General features: G+C 55.3%; 1 long non-coding RNA gene across 2 annotated transcripts; it reads right to left on the minus strand.

The window, feature by feature from the left end:
• Positions 1-518: 518 nt before the first annotated feature.
• LOC132231015 (uncharacterized) lies at positions 519-2,761 on the minus strand. Of its 2 annotated transcripts, none has more exons than XR_009451973.1 (2): positions 2,359-2,761; positions 519-2,020 (listed from the first exon to the last, which is right to left on the minus strand). It is a non-coding gene; the product is annotated as an uncharacterized LOC132231015 (long non-coding RNA). The 2 variants fall into 2 exon arrangements; XR_009451972.1 differs by having other exon boundaries at positions 2,355-2,761.
• Positions 2,762-13,543: the final 10,782 nt, after the last annotated feature.

Raw genomic sequence — 13,543 nt, forward strand, 5'->3', positions numbered from 1 at the left:
TTCCTTCCTCGTTGCCATGGAGCTTCTGGAAGGGGCCAGCCTAGCCCCATCCTGAGGCTCTGCTCTTTCTTCTCTGATGAGGAGGCGCTTCTGCGATTTCTTTCCCCTTGCTCTTCATTTTGCAACAATCACCTCTCAACCTTGGAGCCATTGACCTGGGCTCCAGTCCAGTGACCAAGAGGGCCTTGCCCCTGAGCTCCTCGGCCTCAGGGCAGGCGGCCTCAGCCTGCAGGAGCAAAGGATGCCTGGAAAGCTGGGCACGTCCTCCCACGAAAGGGCAGCCAGGGCCTCCCACCTGGTGCATTTGACAGAGGCAGGTCAGCAAGGAAAGGCCAAGGGTGCAGCCTTCACCTCTTGTTAGTCAGGCGAAGGCTTGCTGGAGCAGGTAGGAGCCCCCACCCACCACAAGACGTGCACATGGCAAGAGGGAAGGCCCAGGAATACAAAATTATGATTTGGGGGGCGGGAGGGGGAGGGCTGCTGGGGGTAGGCACAAGGGCAGAGACAGGTACAATCAGTCTGGGATTGGTTTATTTTTATTCTTAAAATCATGAGAATAATCAATGCTCATTGAAAATAAATAGAAAACACAGCCAAGAGAAAATAAACAAAACTCATTGGTTAACATCTTGGCAAATATCCTTTTTCTATACTTAGATACATAGAAAACAATTTTGTTTCATTAATAAAATCTTTTCTTTCTGTCCACAGGTTTAAAACCTGCTTTCTTTTCTTTTTTCTTTTCTTTCTTTTTTTTTAACCAAGCAATGCACTAGGACATCTTTTCAGGCCAATGGATCAGTCCGTCGCTGTTATTGGCTCTGCCATGTTAGCTGGTGGTTGGGAATTTCCTGGTCTTTCTGCCTCTGTCTCCTCAGCAGCAAAAATGACCTGGGCCCTGCGCGTGGCTTGGTGCCGAACATCAGTCCTTGGGCAGCAGGGAGGCTGGAGACCCGAGGCACAAACAAGGCCACCCCGTCCCAGCAGACCTCCTGGTGATGGTGATCCTGACCACGTGGGCCCCCAGCAGGGTACAGCGCCAGGGAACGGGGGTGATGGACAGAGGACAAAGCCACACGGGGTTGGGGGCCCCCCGCAGTGCCCAGAGGCTCGCCATCTTTGTGCCCCCCTGAGTGGGAGGAGCAGCTGGAGGCTGGAGCAGTGAGGTGGTGAGGATGGCTCTGTCCTTCGCCAGTTGGGACATTTGAACAAATGACCAAGCCTTGGATGATCATAAGCAGCTACTCGTCACATTGTTGTAAATGTAAGGATTAAATGAGAAAATGTAAGTGGTAAAACGTTCTACGTGCTAGCTGCCTTTCAATTATTATTATTAGTTTTGTTATTGTTGCCATTCTCCAGGTGCTGCAGAAGGCTCCGTCCTTCCCCAATGCCTACCCACCTTTCTTTCTTTTTAAAAAAAAATATATTTTTATTAATTTCCGAGAGAAAGGAGAGGGAGAGCTAGAAACATCAATGATGAGAGAGAATCAGTAATCGGCTGCCTCCTGCATGCCCCACACTGGGGATCGAGCCTGTAACCCGGGCATGTACCCTGATTGGAAATCGAACCCTGACCTCCTGGTTCATAGGTTGGATGCCCAACCACTGAGCTATGCTGGATGGGCCACCCCTCTTTCTGCACTTCTTTCCCCTTACCTTCCCACTTCCACATTTCTCTTCCCTGCCCTCTCCCCGCTGGAGCCCAGGCGTAGCAGCGACAGCAGGAGGAGGGAGTTGTGGCAGCCATGGCACCAGGCCACAGGAGGGCAGCAAGCCCCTCTGGAATGGGCCTACCTCCCTCTCCCAGCCTGCAGACCTGGGCAGCCTGGGGAAAAGAAACCAGCCCGCCCTGGGCCCAGGCAGGGAGGTGCTGCCGGGAGAGGGTCCGTGGGTCTCAGGCTGCGCTGCCTCCCTGCAAGCGGAGGGAGTGACTTACAAGAGTCCCCGGCAGGCAGGTGGCCTGTCAGGTCTGGCTGGCCTGGAGCGGGGCTGGATCTGTAGGAGAGAGTTGGAGAACCTGGAGAAGAAGGGGAGGGGCATGTAAGAGTCTCTTCTCTGCCAGGAACCCCTACCACACAGCCCCACGCACCAGATGAGGCAGCCCCACCCCGCCAGGGGGCAGCCCTGGGAAACTGGCCAGTTCAGCCTGGTCTTCAGGACAACCCAGAAGAGGGAATGAAGGGAAGCCAGTGGGAGCCAGGGTAGCACAGTGGTGAAGCCCATAAACCCTGGAGTCTGATTGGGACCTGGGTTCCAGTCCTGGCTCTGGCACTTACAGTTGTGTGACCTGGATCCAGCCACATAACCCCTCTGAGTCCCCCCTTCCCACCTGTAAATCCCAGCGTACGTACCTACCTCGCAGAGAGTGTGAGAAGTAGCGCCCCATCCCTGGCAGCTGCAGTTATCTTTATCGTGATCAGTAGGTTGGCTTGGAGGGCAGGGAGACTGCTGGGGGTAGAAGATGAAGGCATGTTCCCCCAAGTTCATAGCCATGGCTGGGTTTTCTGTGCAAGGCCAGCTGTGGGCGGGGATGGTTAGAGGGTGAGGCTTCTAAACCTGCTGCCTTTGAAACCAGGCCAAGGCCCCAGTCACCCTGGCAGTTAAGGAGCATGGATTTGTCCACACCAAGCCCCCCCACCCCACACACACACCGCCCTCGAGAGGCCTGCCTCCGCCCAGGGGGGGCGGGACCAGTGTCTCGAGCTGGATAATAAGGACTAAGAGGTGCCTGCACCCCTGTGTGCAGGGTGGGGCGGGGGGTGGGTTGTACTCAGCTGGAGGAACCATTGGCCTGGGGAGTAGGTAGAGAGGGGTCAGTGGAGGGTTGCTAACTGGCTGCCAGGCAGCCTCTTAAGCAGGTGGCAGAAGGGGGAAGGTATTGGAGAAAGGGGCTCCGTGACCCTGAGCAGCTAAGGACCTGATGGTCAGCTGGGGGCACCTGCTCCTCCGGAAGGTGGAGGAGCAGGTGCCCCCTCTGGCCTCGCTGCCTGCGCACCGGTAGCCCCGGACCAGGCCTCCTCCTCCCCACCAGGCTGCTAATGAGGGGCGGCTTCTCCCAGGGCAGAGGGCTGAGCTCAGGCAGGTGGACTGTGGTGGGCGATGGGAGTGAGAGTGTGTCTACCTTTGTTCTCTTCACTTCTCCAGAGAGGTCACCGAGGAGTCTCCGTTATGAGTGGTCTCGGGCCCAGTACGATTTTTCTCCTACAATTTAATCTACTCCCTGGATGGCCTCCAGGGCGCAAGCACTGACGACCGCCAGTCTTTGCGATTGATTTCCTGGAAGCAGCCAGCCCAGCCAACTGCCACCTGACGGATGTGGGCTAGGGGGACTGATGAGGCCGCGCGGGTGCAGGAGGCCCCAAGCCGCCCTCCCACACCACGGCAGGGTCCCTGCCCACCTGCGCCACCTCGGGGCATCCACGCCTAGAGAGTGACTCACGCGTGTGCACCGGGAGGCTGGGCAAGGGCGCTGGCTTCAGGATTGTTTGCAAGGACGGATCAGAAAGCTCGGCGATGCCTTATCTGTCCCTGAGGAGAAGGCACTGCCACTGTCTGAATGTGGACGGCATCCCCGCTGGAACTGTCAGAGCCAGGGATGCCACCCACATTCAGGAGCCTTTTGGCCCACGCTCCCGGGATTGGGTGGGTAACGGGGACCCTGTTACACCCACATGAGCAATATTATGCGGACGTTTAAAAAAGCAAAAGCTAACAGGGGTGCTCCTGTATGTCATTGGCATGTCCGGAATGTGCATTTCCAGAGAAAACATTGCAGAGCCATATGGTCAGCTCAATCCCATTTATGTAAGAGCAAAGACAAGCAGAGATCCTGGCATCACACACGTGAGTGCGTGTGCGTGTGCATGTATATGTGTGTGTGCATGTATGTGTGTGTGTGCGTGTGTGTAAATGCCCAGAAAAAGTCAGAGTGATATACGATACACAGCCAACTACTAATATAGGTCACTGCTGGGGAAGCAGTGACATGGGTCACACCTGGGAATAAAAGGACCTTTTCACTTTTTCTCTCTTTAGCTCTGTGTTCACATTTTTTTATGGAGAGAAAAAAACGAGTGTTAAAAAGAAGAAAGAAAAGGAAGCTGCCCTCTTTCCTTCTTGCCACACTCTCACAGCCGCCTCCAAACCCCCGCTCCGTGCCCTACTTCTTGGGACAATGGGTCCCTCCCGAGTCCCTTAGTTTCTTCTCTTGAAGGGGAAACCCTGAGTGGGGGTCACTGCCTGCACCCACATCAAAGGCTCCTGTGACAATGGAGGGGCCAGGAACAGCCCACACTCCATCCTGGACTTGTGACCCGAGTCCCGCGCCGCGGTGGTGAGCTGTCCGGGAGACACGGTGGACACAGCCTGCGGGGAGCGGCCCCTCCCACGGGGGTCTGCAGCCGGGGAGATGGCGGGAAGGACCCAGCAAGGCCCAGGGACAGGAGGGCGGGGCTGTGTGGAGTAAAGCTCCTTATCTAGGGGACCCCCCACGGCCAGCTGACCCCCTCCCCCAGGGGATGGTGGCCAGCGGGAGGAACAGCTTTGCCTCTGGCTGCTGCCCACACAGGGATGCTGGGGAGCTCTCTGCCTGCCAGGCTAGGGCACAGCCCTCACACTGGCCTCTGGATCGAAGCGACTTGCTGCCCAGGGAGTCAGGGCCCCTCCACTCTCTGCCTGGCCTGGCACTGCCCACCTCCTCCTAGCGGCCTGGGCAGGGGCTGTGGCCCTCGGGGCTCTGCTCTGAGGAGGAAGCCCTGTGTCCTGGAGGCGTGGGTGTCTGCCTGGCTCCTTTAGGCCCAGCCCCAGTCGCCGTGGGAGTCTTCGCTTCCTCCTTCCTTGTTCTGGAAGGAAGAACAAGGATTGAGGGCAGGACACCTGGGCCACACACCTCTTCTGTGCCAGGAGCCTACCTGGGTTCTTTTTTTTTTTTTGGTTTGGTTTGTTTTTCCTTTTTAACATGTTCCTAATCTAAAAATTTTTTCAATTACATTTTACATGTAACATTATTGGTTTTGGGCGTACAATATAATAGACCAAGCATGTCCAACTCAAAGGCTAACACGGCCAAATAAACAAGTTTAAGTTTACGTGGGCCGCAAAAACCCAAAAGCTTCAATTTTTATAGAAACGTAGGTTTACTTCGATAGAGACATGCTGAATACAAAGGGCTGGAATAAATGAGTCATTGTTAACATAAAATAATAGAACATTTTAGTAAAAGTTAATATTGTTTTCTTGAACATTATCTTACCAGACACTGAATAACTGCACAAATTAATAAGCGTAACGCACAGAAACCTATTTTTCTTGTTCTCCGAAAGCGAAATATTTCCTGTTGCGCACACCAAACAAGTCAGGCCAAGACCAATGACGTGGCCATCGGCTGCTAAGATATTCGCTGCTAATATTAGTGGAGAGAAAATGGTGCGCCTGTGCGTAAGGTGAGTAAGGGAAATGAATGCAACACGATGATAGTAATCAGTCATTAGCGAACATTGTAGTTCATTATTAATAATTATGTGTAACAGGATACTGTAAAAATTAAGTTATGAAATTTTTATTAAAACGTTTCTTACACACGGTTATATTGGCTGGGCCGCAAAAATATTCGTTGTGGGCCCAGAGTTTGACATGCTTGGGCCAGAGACAATCACATACTGTACACCTGGGTTCTTGACACCAAGCTCATTCACATTTCTTCACATGAGGGGAGCAGCCCTATAGATGAGAACACAGACATGGGGTGGGGGGTGAGTTGGCCACAGCCCACAGAGCTGCGATTCGTGCCCAGGTCCCTCTGCTCCAAAGGAGGCTCACCCCCACCACCGTGGGCGCAGCCTCACCTATCACTCCGAGAACACAGTGAGGGAGGGGCCAGCGGTGAGGACCTGAGCTGGGCAAGGAACCAGGGAGGACTGTCTCCAGGTCTCCTGCAGGCTCCCAGAGGCTCCCTGGCCAGCTCCCCATGGGGGCTCCTGGCTTTCCAGTCCTGGGGGGCTCCCCGGCTCTGCTGTTCACCGAGCTCAGAGCCTGGTCAGCCAGGTCTGCCCCTCCTCGTGGATTTACTGGCCTTTTCTCTGGCATCCCTCTCTCCCAGCCAGGTGGGCGAGATCCCTTTTTCTAAACTCTCTTCCCCTGCTTCCCACATCTTTTAGCCAAGACTGGGTTTTCCATGTACGAATCAGTGAAGTCTGATGCTTCCTGTGGCCCAGATCCCAGTCTACCATCACCAGCCACGTGAGCATGAGAATGTCTCTGATCGTCTCCACATGTCAGTTCCTCCCTCTGTAAAACCGGGGTGGTGACAGCGGTCCACCCCGGGCCCCGGGGCTGTTGCAAGCACCCCGACACCTGCAGAACCAGAACCAGAAGCGCTCCGGGCCAGCAGCGAGCGCTCTGCACGTCTCCGCCGTTACTGTTGCCTCTCTCCTTCTGCACGTGCCCCGCGAAAGCTGAATCGCTCTGCAGACCCGGGGCTGGGAGGAAAGCAGAGTGGGCTGGGTGGAAACGGGCCATGGGCCTGATGAAACTGCCAGATGGTGCTTTTTCTCAGAGTCTTAGAAAGGAAGAACAAGTTCATATGCCAGCTGGGGGTGGAGGGGTGGGGGAGATCAGCGAGGGAAACAACAGGGACATGTTTTTAAAAAGCTCCCCACCTTTCCCCAGAGCCCGTGGCCTCCAATCCTCGTTGTCAGGTTTGCAGGACGCCACGCCAGGAGGGAAGACAGCAGGTGTCTCTTGGCAGATGCAGGAATTTCCTGAGCCTCTTGTGAAAAAGCCCCACGGAGAGGGGGCAGCCGGGGCTGGGGAGACAGTGGACACTGGCCAGCCAGTCCTTAAGGAGATGCAAAGGGCCTGGGGCACTGATGAGCTCAACCACTACCAGGTCCTACGGTGATGGTTAATAGTAACTGTGGGCAACGCCAGTGTGAGCAGCTCTGGCAGACTGCCTTTTCTCTTGGTTTCTTTCTCCCTGCTAAGGACTCTTAAAGAAATAGTGTTTCTTAATAAACATAACACCCCAAATCCTCGTGGTTGGCCCTAAAATCACCTTTTCTGGATCATTTGTATTTGCCCGTTTCCCCACCATGCTGCTCTGAGGGTGAGACCATATATGTCCTGCTTGGCACTGTGTCCCGATGCCCAGGCCAGAACAAACAATCCCTATGTATTTGTGGACGGAATGGCCGAAGGAGCCCTCAGACCTGGGAGCCCGCCCTGAGAGCTAGCAGACGCGAAAGGGCCGCACGGTGTCCAGCACACAGTGAGGACTCCATAAATGTCACTTGACGCTGAGTCCAGGGGTGGCGGGTGTTTGATCTATTTCTGGGCTAACACCTCCTGCAAACAGGTGCGACCACATCCGGCTCATCCGGGCTCAGCTGCCCGGGGTCCTCCAGGTATGAGTGTGCGCAGGGTTGTTTCCTGACGAGGGTAGCCGTGCAGTCTCCTTTGCTCACAGGGGCCCCAGGGCCTCCTGAGGACCATAAGGAGGGGCTTTCCTCCTAAGTTCTTTCCCACGTTGAGGACTAAGGCACTTCCCCAGCAGCAGGACTCATTGTCTGACCGGTGCTTCCCGCAGCTCACACATTGGCAAGATCGGGTGACCAGGGGCCTCTGGAAGCCATCTGATGTGGCCACTCCCCTCCTCTCGCTTCGGCCAACCTGGACACTCCGGTGACCTGCTACTCCTCCAGGGTCCCCAGGGCAGAGGAGCCCTCCGGCTGGGCTCCCTGGCGATGGGCAGTGATGCAGGGCTGAAATGCTTAGGACGCCTCCAAGGCCAAGGTAAGCCAATCCCTGTCCAGCTCATCGAGGCCACACTGTTTCCCCCTCTCCCACCCCACCTGCAGGCCTCCCTCCAGTTGCTCCAACGTGCCTGCTCCTGCCCACCTTGGGGCCTTTGCACAGGCCAGTGGTTCCCAAACATGAGCATGGTCAGGACCCCCTGGAAAGCATGTTCACACACAGATTTCTCAGCCTCACCCCAGAGTTCCTGATTCCCAGGTGTGGGGTGAGGCCCATGACTTGGCATTTCTTACAAGTTCCTGGTGACGCTCATGCTGCGGGGCCAGGGCCCACGCTTTGAGAGCCGCTGGTGCAAGCTCGTCCCTCATCTGCTCACAGGTGTGCCTGCCGCGTGTTCAGCACTAAGGTCCTGTCTTATTGTTATCAAAGCTCCTGGCAAAGAGGCCGCTCTTTAGCCAGACTCTACCAAGGGATTGACTTCCGGAGAGTTCTCTCTGGTAGCCGTGGGAAGGACTTAGACCTGAGGACATGGGCCAGCGTTTGCACTTGGACGACTCAGAATTTGCCATCTCCACCTGCCTGGGACTCAGCGATGGTCAGGGTCTCGGGCAGCGTGCGTTTCGGGGGTCGGGGCTGGCTCCCGCCCCTCTGGCTGATCCCCACACGCGTGGAGCCGGCGTTTCTGGCCTTCCCTCCCTGCCCGCCTGGCACGGAGCTGACTCACCGCCAGCAGGGCTGGTGATTAGTATGCAGGGCAGGTACCGGGAGGAAAGCTGTCTCCACACAACAGCTCTTGATGTGTTTTTCTGATTAATGTGGCAGAGAGAACATTGCAGCTTTTTCCTGAATGGTCGCCACGTGCAGCCAGTCATTAGCATTGCGTCTCCCGCTTGCCATGACCTGCTGACCACCCTAAGTAGATAAAAATGAAAATGGCCAAGACAGCTGCAAGGCTCACCAACAAACGGCCTGGTGGCTCTGCAGCCACGGGAGTCCTTTATGGGGCAGGTTTCCAGAACAGCCCTGCTTCCCCCATTTTCTCACTCCCCTGCTCCCTCTATAAAGCCAGCCCTAAAGTTTGTGCTTCTGTGACAGCTGGTCCCCACTAAGGACAGACCCCTTTCTCAGGAATTGATCCCCAATATGAGCACAAGCGTCACTGCCTTCCCCCAGGTTGTGTGCCCCAGGAGAAAGACGATGGGAGGAGGGAATGGGGTTCCAGGCAGAGGGACCCGACTGGACCAAGGAAGGGAGGTGTCTGTGTGGGGTAGAGAGGGTGGGTGGGTGGAGCAAGAAAAGAGACTGGGGACCCAAACTTTATCCTGAGGGTCACCTCGAGTGACATGGTGCAGAGGGAGTAAGCCTGTGTCTGTTTGGTTTCCTATTGTGCCTAACACAGTGCCTTATACACAGTAGGTGCTCAACAAATAGTTCCTGTGTGAACGAATGAGTGAGTGAGGACATGCAAAAGACACTCAGAGGCTTTGCTGGGAGTGAAACAGGGCGTTATAAGGATCCTCTGTCTCGGTGTGACAGACCCTGGGGCTCCCAGGTGCAGCGGGAAGCACAGGTAGGCGGCCGTGGCCCTGATGCAGGGGGCGGGGCCGCTGCCTTGACCTAACACGGACGTCCCGCAGTGCTGGTCCTCCTGACCTGGGGAGCTGGGTGTATGGAGCTGTCATCTCTGCAGGACAAAAGCCTGTGTTGCTCAGGGAAACGAAGACCCCCAGTGGTGACACGAACAGCCCCCCCAGGATGGGAGCGATGGGGTAGGGACTCCCACGTCTTTGCTCCTTCCTGGCTCTGTGGGGTTGGACTTACGTGGCCATGCTGTTCTGAATTGTTGTTTTTGGATTTTTTTTCCTTAATTTGCCACTTTCCTTCTCCGGGTCTCAGTTTCCCCATCCATGCAGTGAGGGGGGGCAGGAGGTTGGAGAACGGCTCGGGGGCTTGCTGGGAGGAATAATGGTAAGACTGTCACGGGCAGCACCAGTTCTCGGCAAGCGTGAGACCCTGCCGGCTCCACGCCCCGCCGCTGAGCCTCTCCCGCCACCCCACAAGCCACCGCCGCCGCCCCATGTCGGAGTGGGGGGCTTCAAAGCCAGCCCCACGGCACCCGCTTGCCAGAAAGCAGGTCTCTGAGCTCAGCCTGGGCTGGGAGGGAATGAGCCATGGCGCTAATTGCAGAGCCGCAGGAGAGGCTGGGAGGAGGCAGCCGAGAGGGAGAGATCATCTTGTGATGCGCCAATTACGGATCAGCTGGGACATAATTGCGGGGCTGCCATCCCGGCTGCTGGAGGTACCAGGTCTCCCTCTCGTTAATCAACGATAATCCAGAATTACGGCCCTTAATGATTTGCAAAGACACTTACGCACACACGCACACATGCTCTCATACAGACACAAGTAATTGATAATCAACCATGTAATTTGAGGCAATAATTCTGTCCGGGCCAGATGACAGGCTCCACCCTGCAGCAGAGCACAGCCCAGTCCACCCCCGACCCTGCCCTGGGCAGCTCCTCTGGGGGCGGGGGGCAGGGGGCTCCTTCCTGCTCCAGAGCGGGTGCCCAGAGGGGCCCCTGATGCTCTCTAGGCAGGAGGAGTATGGAGGTTTGTTTGCTTCCTACGTTTGCTTCCCTTCATTTTCTCATTTAGAAACATCATTGCCATTGTCATTGCTTATTCAGGGTCCTGAACTCGACAGTCTCTAACTTCAGTGCCGCTTAAATCACCTCGAGAGACGGTTAAAAAATGTGGGTCCCGGGCCCCAGCCCAGGAGATGTGGACTCACAATACGGTGTGTGGTCCAGGACTGCGTCTTTAATCCATGCCCCAAGTGATGTGGTTCCGATGGCCCACAGACTGCACTGTACGAGCCAAAACACTGAGCCGGCGGCTCCCAACCCGCTGCACGGGGAACCCGCCCGAGGAGCTTTTAAGATCCTGATCCCGGGCCCGACTGCCAGAGACCTGGATCTAATTGATCTGGGCGCACACAGGGCATCGGGATGTTTTAAAAGCACCACAGGTGATTCTAACCATCAGCCAGGGTTGAGACCCACGCCTTATCTTCCCAGGGGACTCACTGGCACCTGTCTTCCCACCCTGCTCCTGTTTCTTTACCTTGGGGACCTCCGTTGTCTCACATGAGAATCACCTGGGTATTTGGGAACTTACAAATTCTGGCCCTGGCCGGTTTACTCGGTGGATGGATCATCGGCCTATGGACTGAAGGGTCCTGGGTTCGATTCCGGTCAAGGGCACATACCTCGGTTTCAGGCTCCATCCCCGGCCCTGGGCCCTGGTCAGGATGTGTCGGGAGGGAGGGCCCGTATTCCTAATCATATTCCCAGGTGATGAGGCTGCTGGTCCTGGAGAAGTGAACTCAGGTGCCAGCAGGCCCTGTTTACCGAGCTTTTCTAGAAGACCCGGTGCTGATGCTGGGCCTGCGAAGGTGAATCCAATACGGTCTCGTTCAGGTGGCTCACTACCTGTGAGCCATGTACCGGGTTCTTTCAGGGTCCTGAGGACAAGACAAGTCAGGCTAACTCAGGTGATGCAGCCACAGGAAGCCGGAAAAAATGGTGCCTGCCCTGGAAGAAACCAGGGAAGATGAATTCTTGCAAAGCCAGGCACAGAGCATGAAGAAGTCCGTGGGCAGGAGGACCAGGTAAGACAACACACAGGCACACCCCTCTGGTGGGGGCCTAGGCAGCGTTACTGGGTCCCCGCAGATGAGGGCTTCCTGGGGTTAGGCCCAGGGTCTGGGAGAGAGGCTGGCAGGGAGGAGCTGGGCTGGCAGTCAGTCTCCCACTGTGGATGGCCATGAACATCACACATCCCAGTGTGAGCGGCTGCACCCACCAAGAGGAGAGATCTACTCCCTCCTCTCGGCATGTGACTTCCTTGACCAGTAGAATTCGGTGGCGGTGACACTGTGCCAACTCCACAGCGAGCTCCGCAGAAGCCTGGTAGCTCTGCTTTTATTCCTTCAAACGCCAGCTGCCAGGTAAGACATCCAGCTCCCTGAAGCCACCATGCTGGCCCCGGGAGGCCATGCAGAGGGACCCTGGGGCGCCAGGCCTGGGAACAGAGCCTTCTTGGCCCTTCCCTTCCAATCCAGCCACCAGCTCCGTGCAGCCAAGCGAATGACCCCAGCTAATGCCACATGGAGCGGAAAAACCAACCAGCTGAGCCATGCCCAAATGCCAGACTCACAGAATCATGAGAAATAATAAGTTGTAGTTTTAAGCCACTAACGTTTCGAGTTCATCGTTATCCAACAATAAATGACTGGAACCCTTGGGTTCTTGTCTCAGTTCTGACACTCACAGGCGAGAATAGTAACCTTGTCAGGCCTCAGTTTCCTGATCTGCAAAATGAAGGCTAAATGAAATGGTGCATCTAAAACTCTGGATGCAGGGCTTGGCACACCTCGCTCCTCACACTGAGAATCTGTGATTATTGGCAAGGCAGTGCCAAGGTTCCGGTGCCTGTGCTCCACCCTGACTGAGTGACGGCCATTCAGATCATCTTGTCCCAGGCGCTCTCATGAATGGCCATCATTCTCCTCTAATGGGAAAGGCCGGTCACTATGGCAGCACCCTGGCTAAGAGCAGTAGCTTCTGAGCCAAACCAGCGTTGATACAAGCGCTTCTCTGCCAGTTTCTCGCTTTGTGACCTCAGGCAAGTTATTTAATGTCACTGAGCCTTGGTTTCACCTGAAAAGAGAGGAAGTCAGTCAAACTCCTCCTCCAGGAAGCCTACCCTGATTAAACTCTTCCCACCACATTTCTCTAAACAGGACAGGGCTTTGCCATGTCCTGTTTACAAGACAGGTGCTAATTGCTGAACTTTCAGAAGAGGGTTAAAATGGGCATGGGGGACCTTTGACCATATTTCATGAATAAAAGTAGCTTCTTGCCTAGCTGGCATGGCTCAGTGGTTGAACGTCAACCTATGAACAGGAGGTCACAGTTCAATTCCTGGTCAGGGCATTTGCCTGGGTTGCAGGCTCCATCCCCAGTGTGGAGCGTGCAGGAGGCAGCCAATCACTGATTCTCTCTCTTCATTGATGTTTCTATCTCCCTCTCCCTCTCCCTTCCTCTCTGAAATCAATAAAAATATATTTTTAAAAAAATAATAAAAGTAGCTTCTTTTTATCTAGTCCACAGAGTTCGCACATTGCCCTCACACCATTCCCACTGTGGAGGTGAGGGTCATCACCTTAGGAGCTGGGTGGGGCCTTGCGGTGGGCACTCTAGTTCCTTGCTGTGTCCACAGTGCTGGGCGTGTGGACACTAGTCCTTTTCCCCATGTACCTTAGGGACTCATAATAAAATATGCAAGAGAAATATTTATAGAAATCAGAATGGATGATTTCTCATGCAGCTCACCCCAGCTGCCCTCCCGTCAGAGCACATTGAGAAGTGGGTCCCTTCTCACTAACTTGGCCACCACCACCCTGGTCCCTTTGCCTGCGTCCCTCCAATAGCCCTGTCCCCCTGCTCTCCAACCCTTAATCCCCAACAGAATGAACCTGTTCAAATGCAGGACAGATGACATCACTCATCTGCTCACAACCTGCCATGGCTCCGGTCTCACTCAGAATCAACACACACCAGTGTCCTCCCGATGGCCCGAGGCCCGACACCGCCTGCCCCGCCCCATGCCCTCTCTAACAACACGTCCTGTTCCTCTCCCTTGTTTTCTCCAGGACAGCCTCCCTGTCACCAGATATGTTCCTGCCTCAGAGGCCCTGGCATCTGTCATTTCCTCTGCCTGGAAC

The sequence above is a fragment of the Myotis daubentonii genome, chromosome 1 (assembly GCF_963259705.1).
Source record: "Myotis daubentonii chromosome 1, mMyoDau2.1, whole genome shotgun sequence".
Classification (NCBI taxonomy): domain Eukaryota; kingdom Metazoa; phylum Chordata; class Mammalia; order Chiroptera; family Vespertilionidae; genus Myotis; species Myotis daubentonii.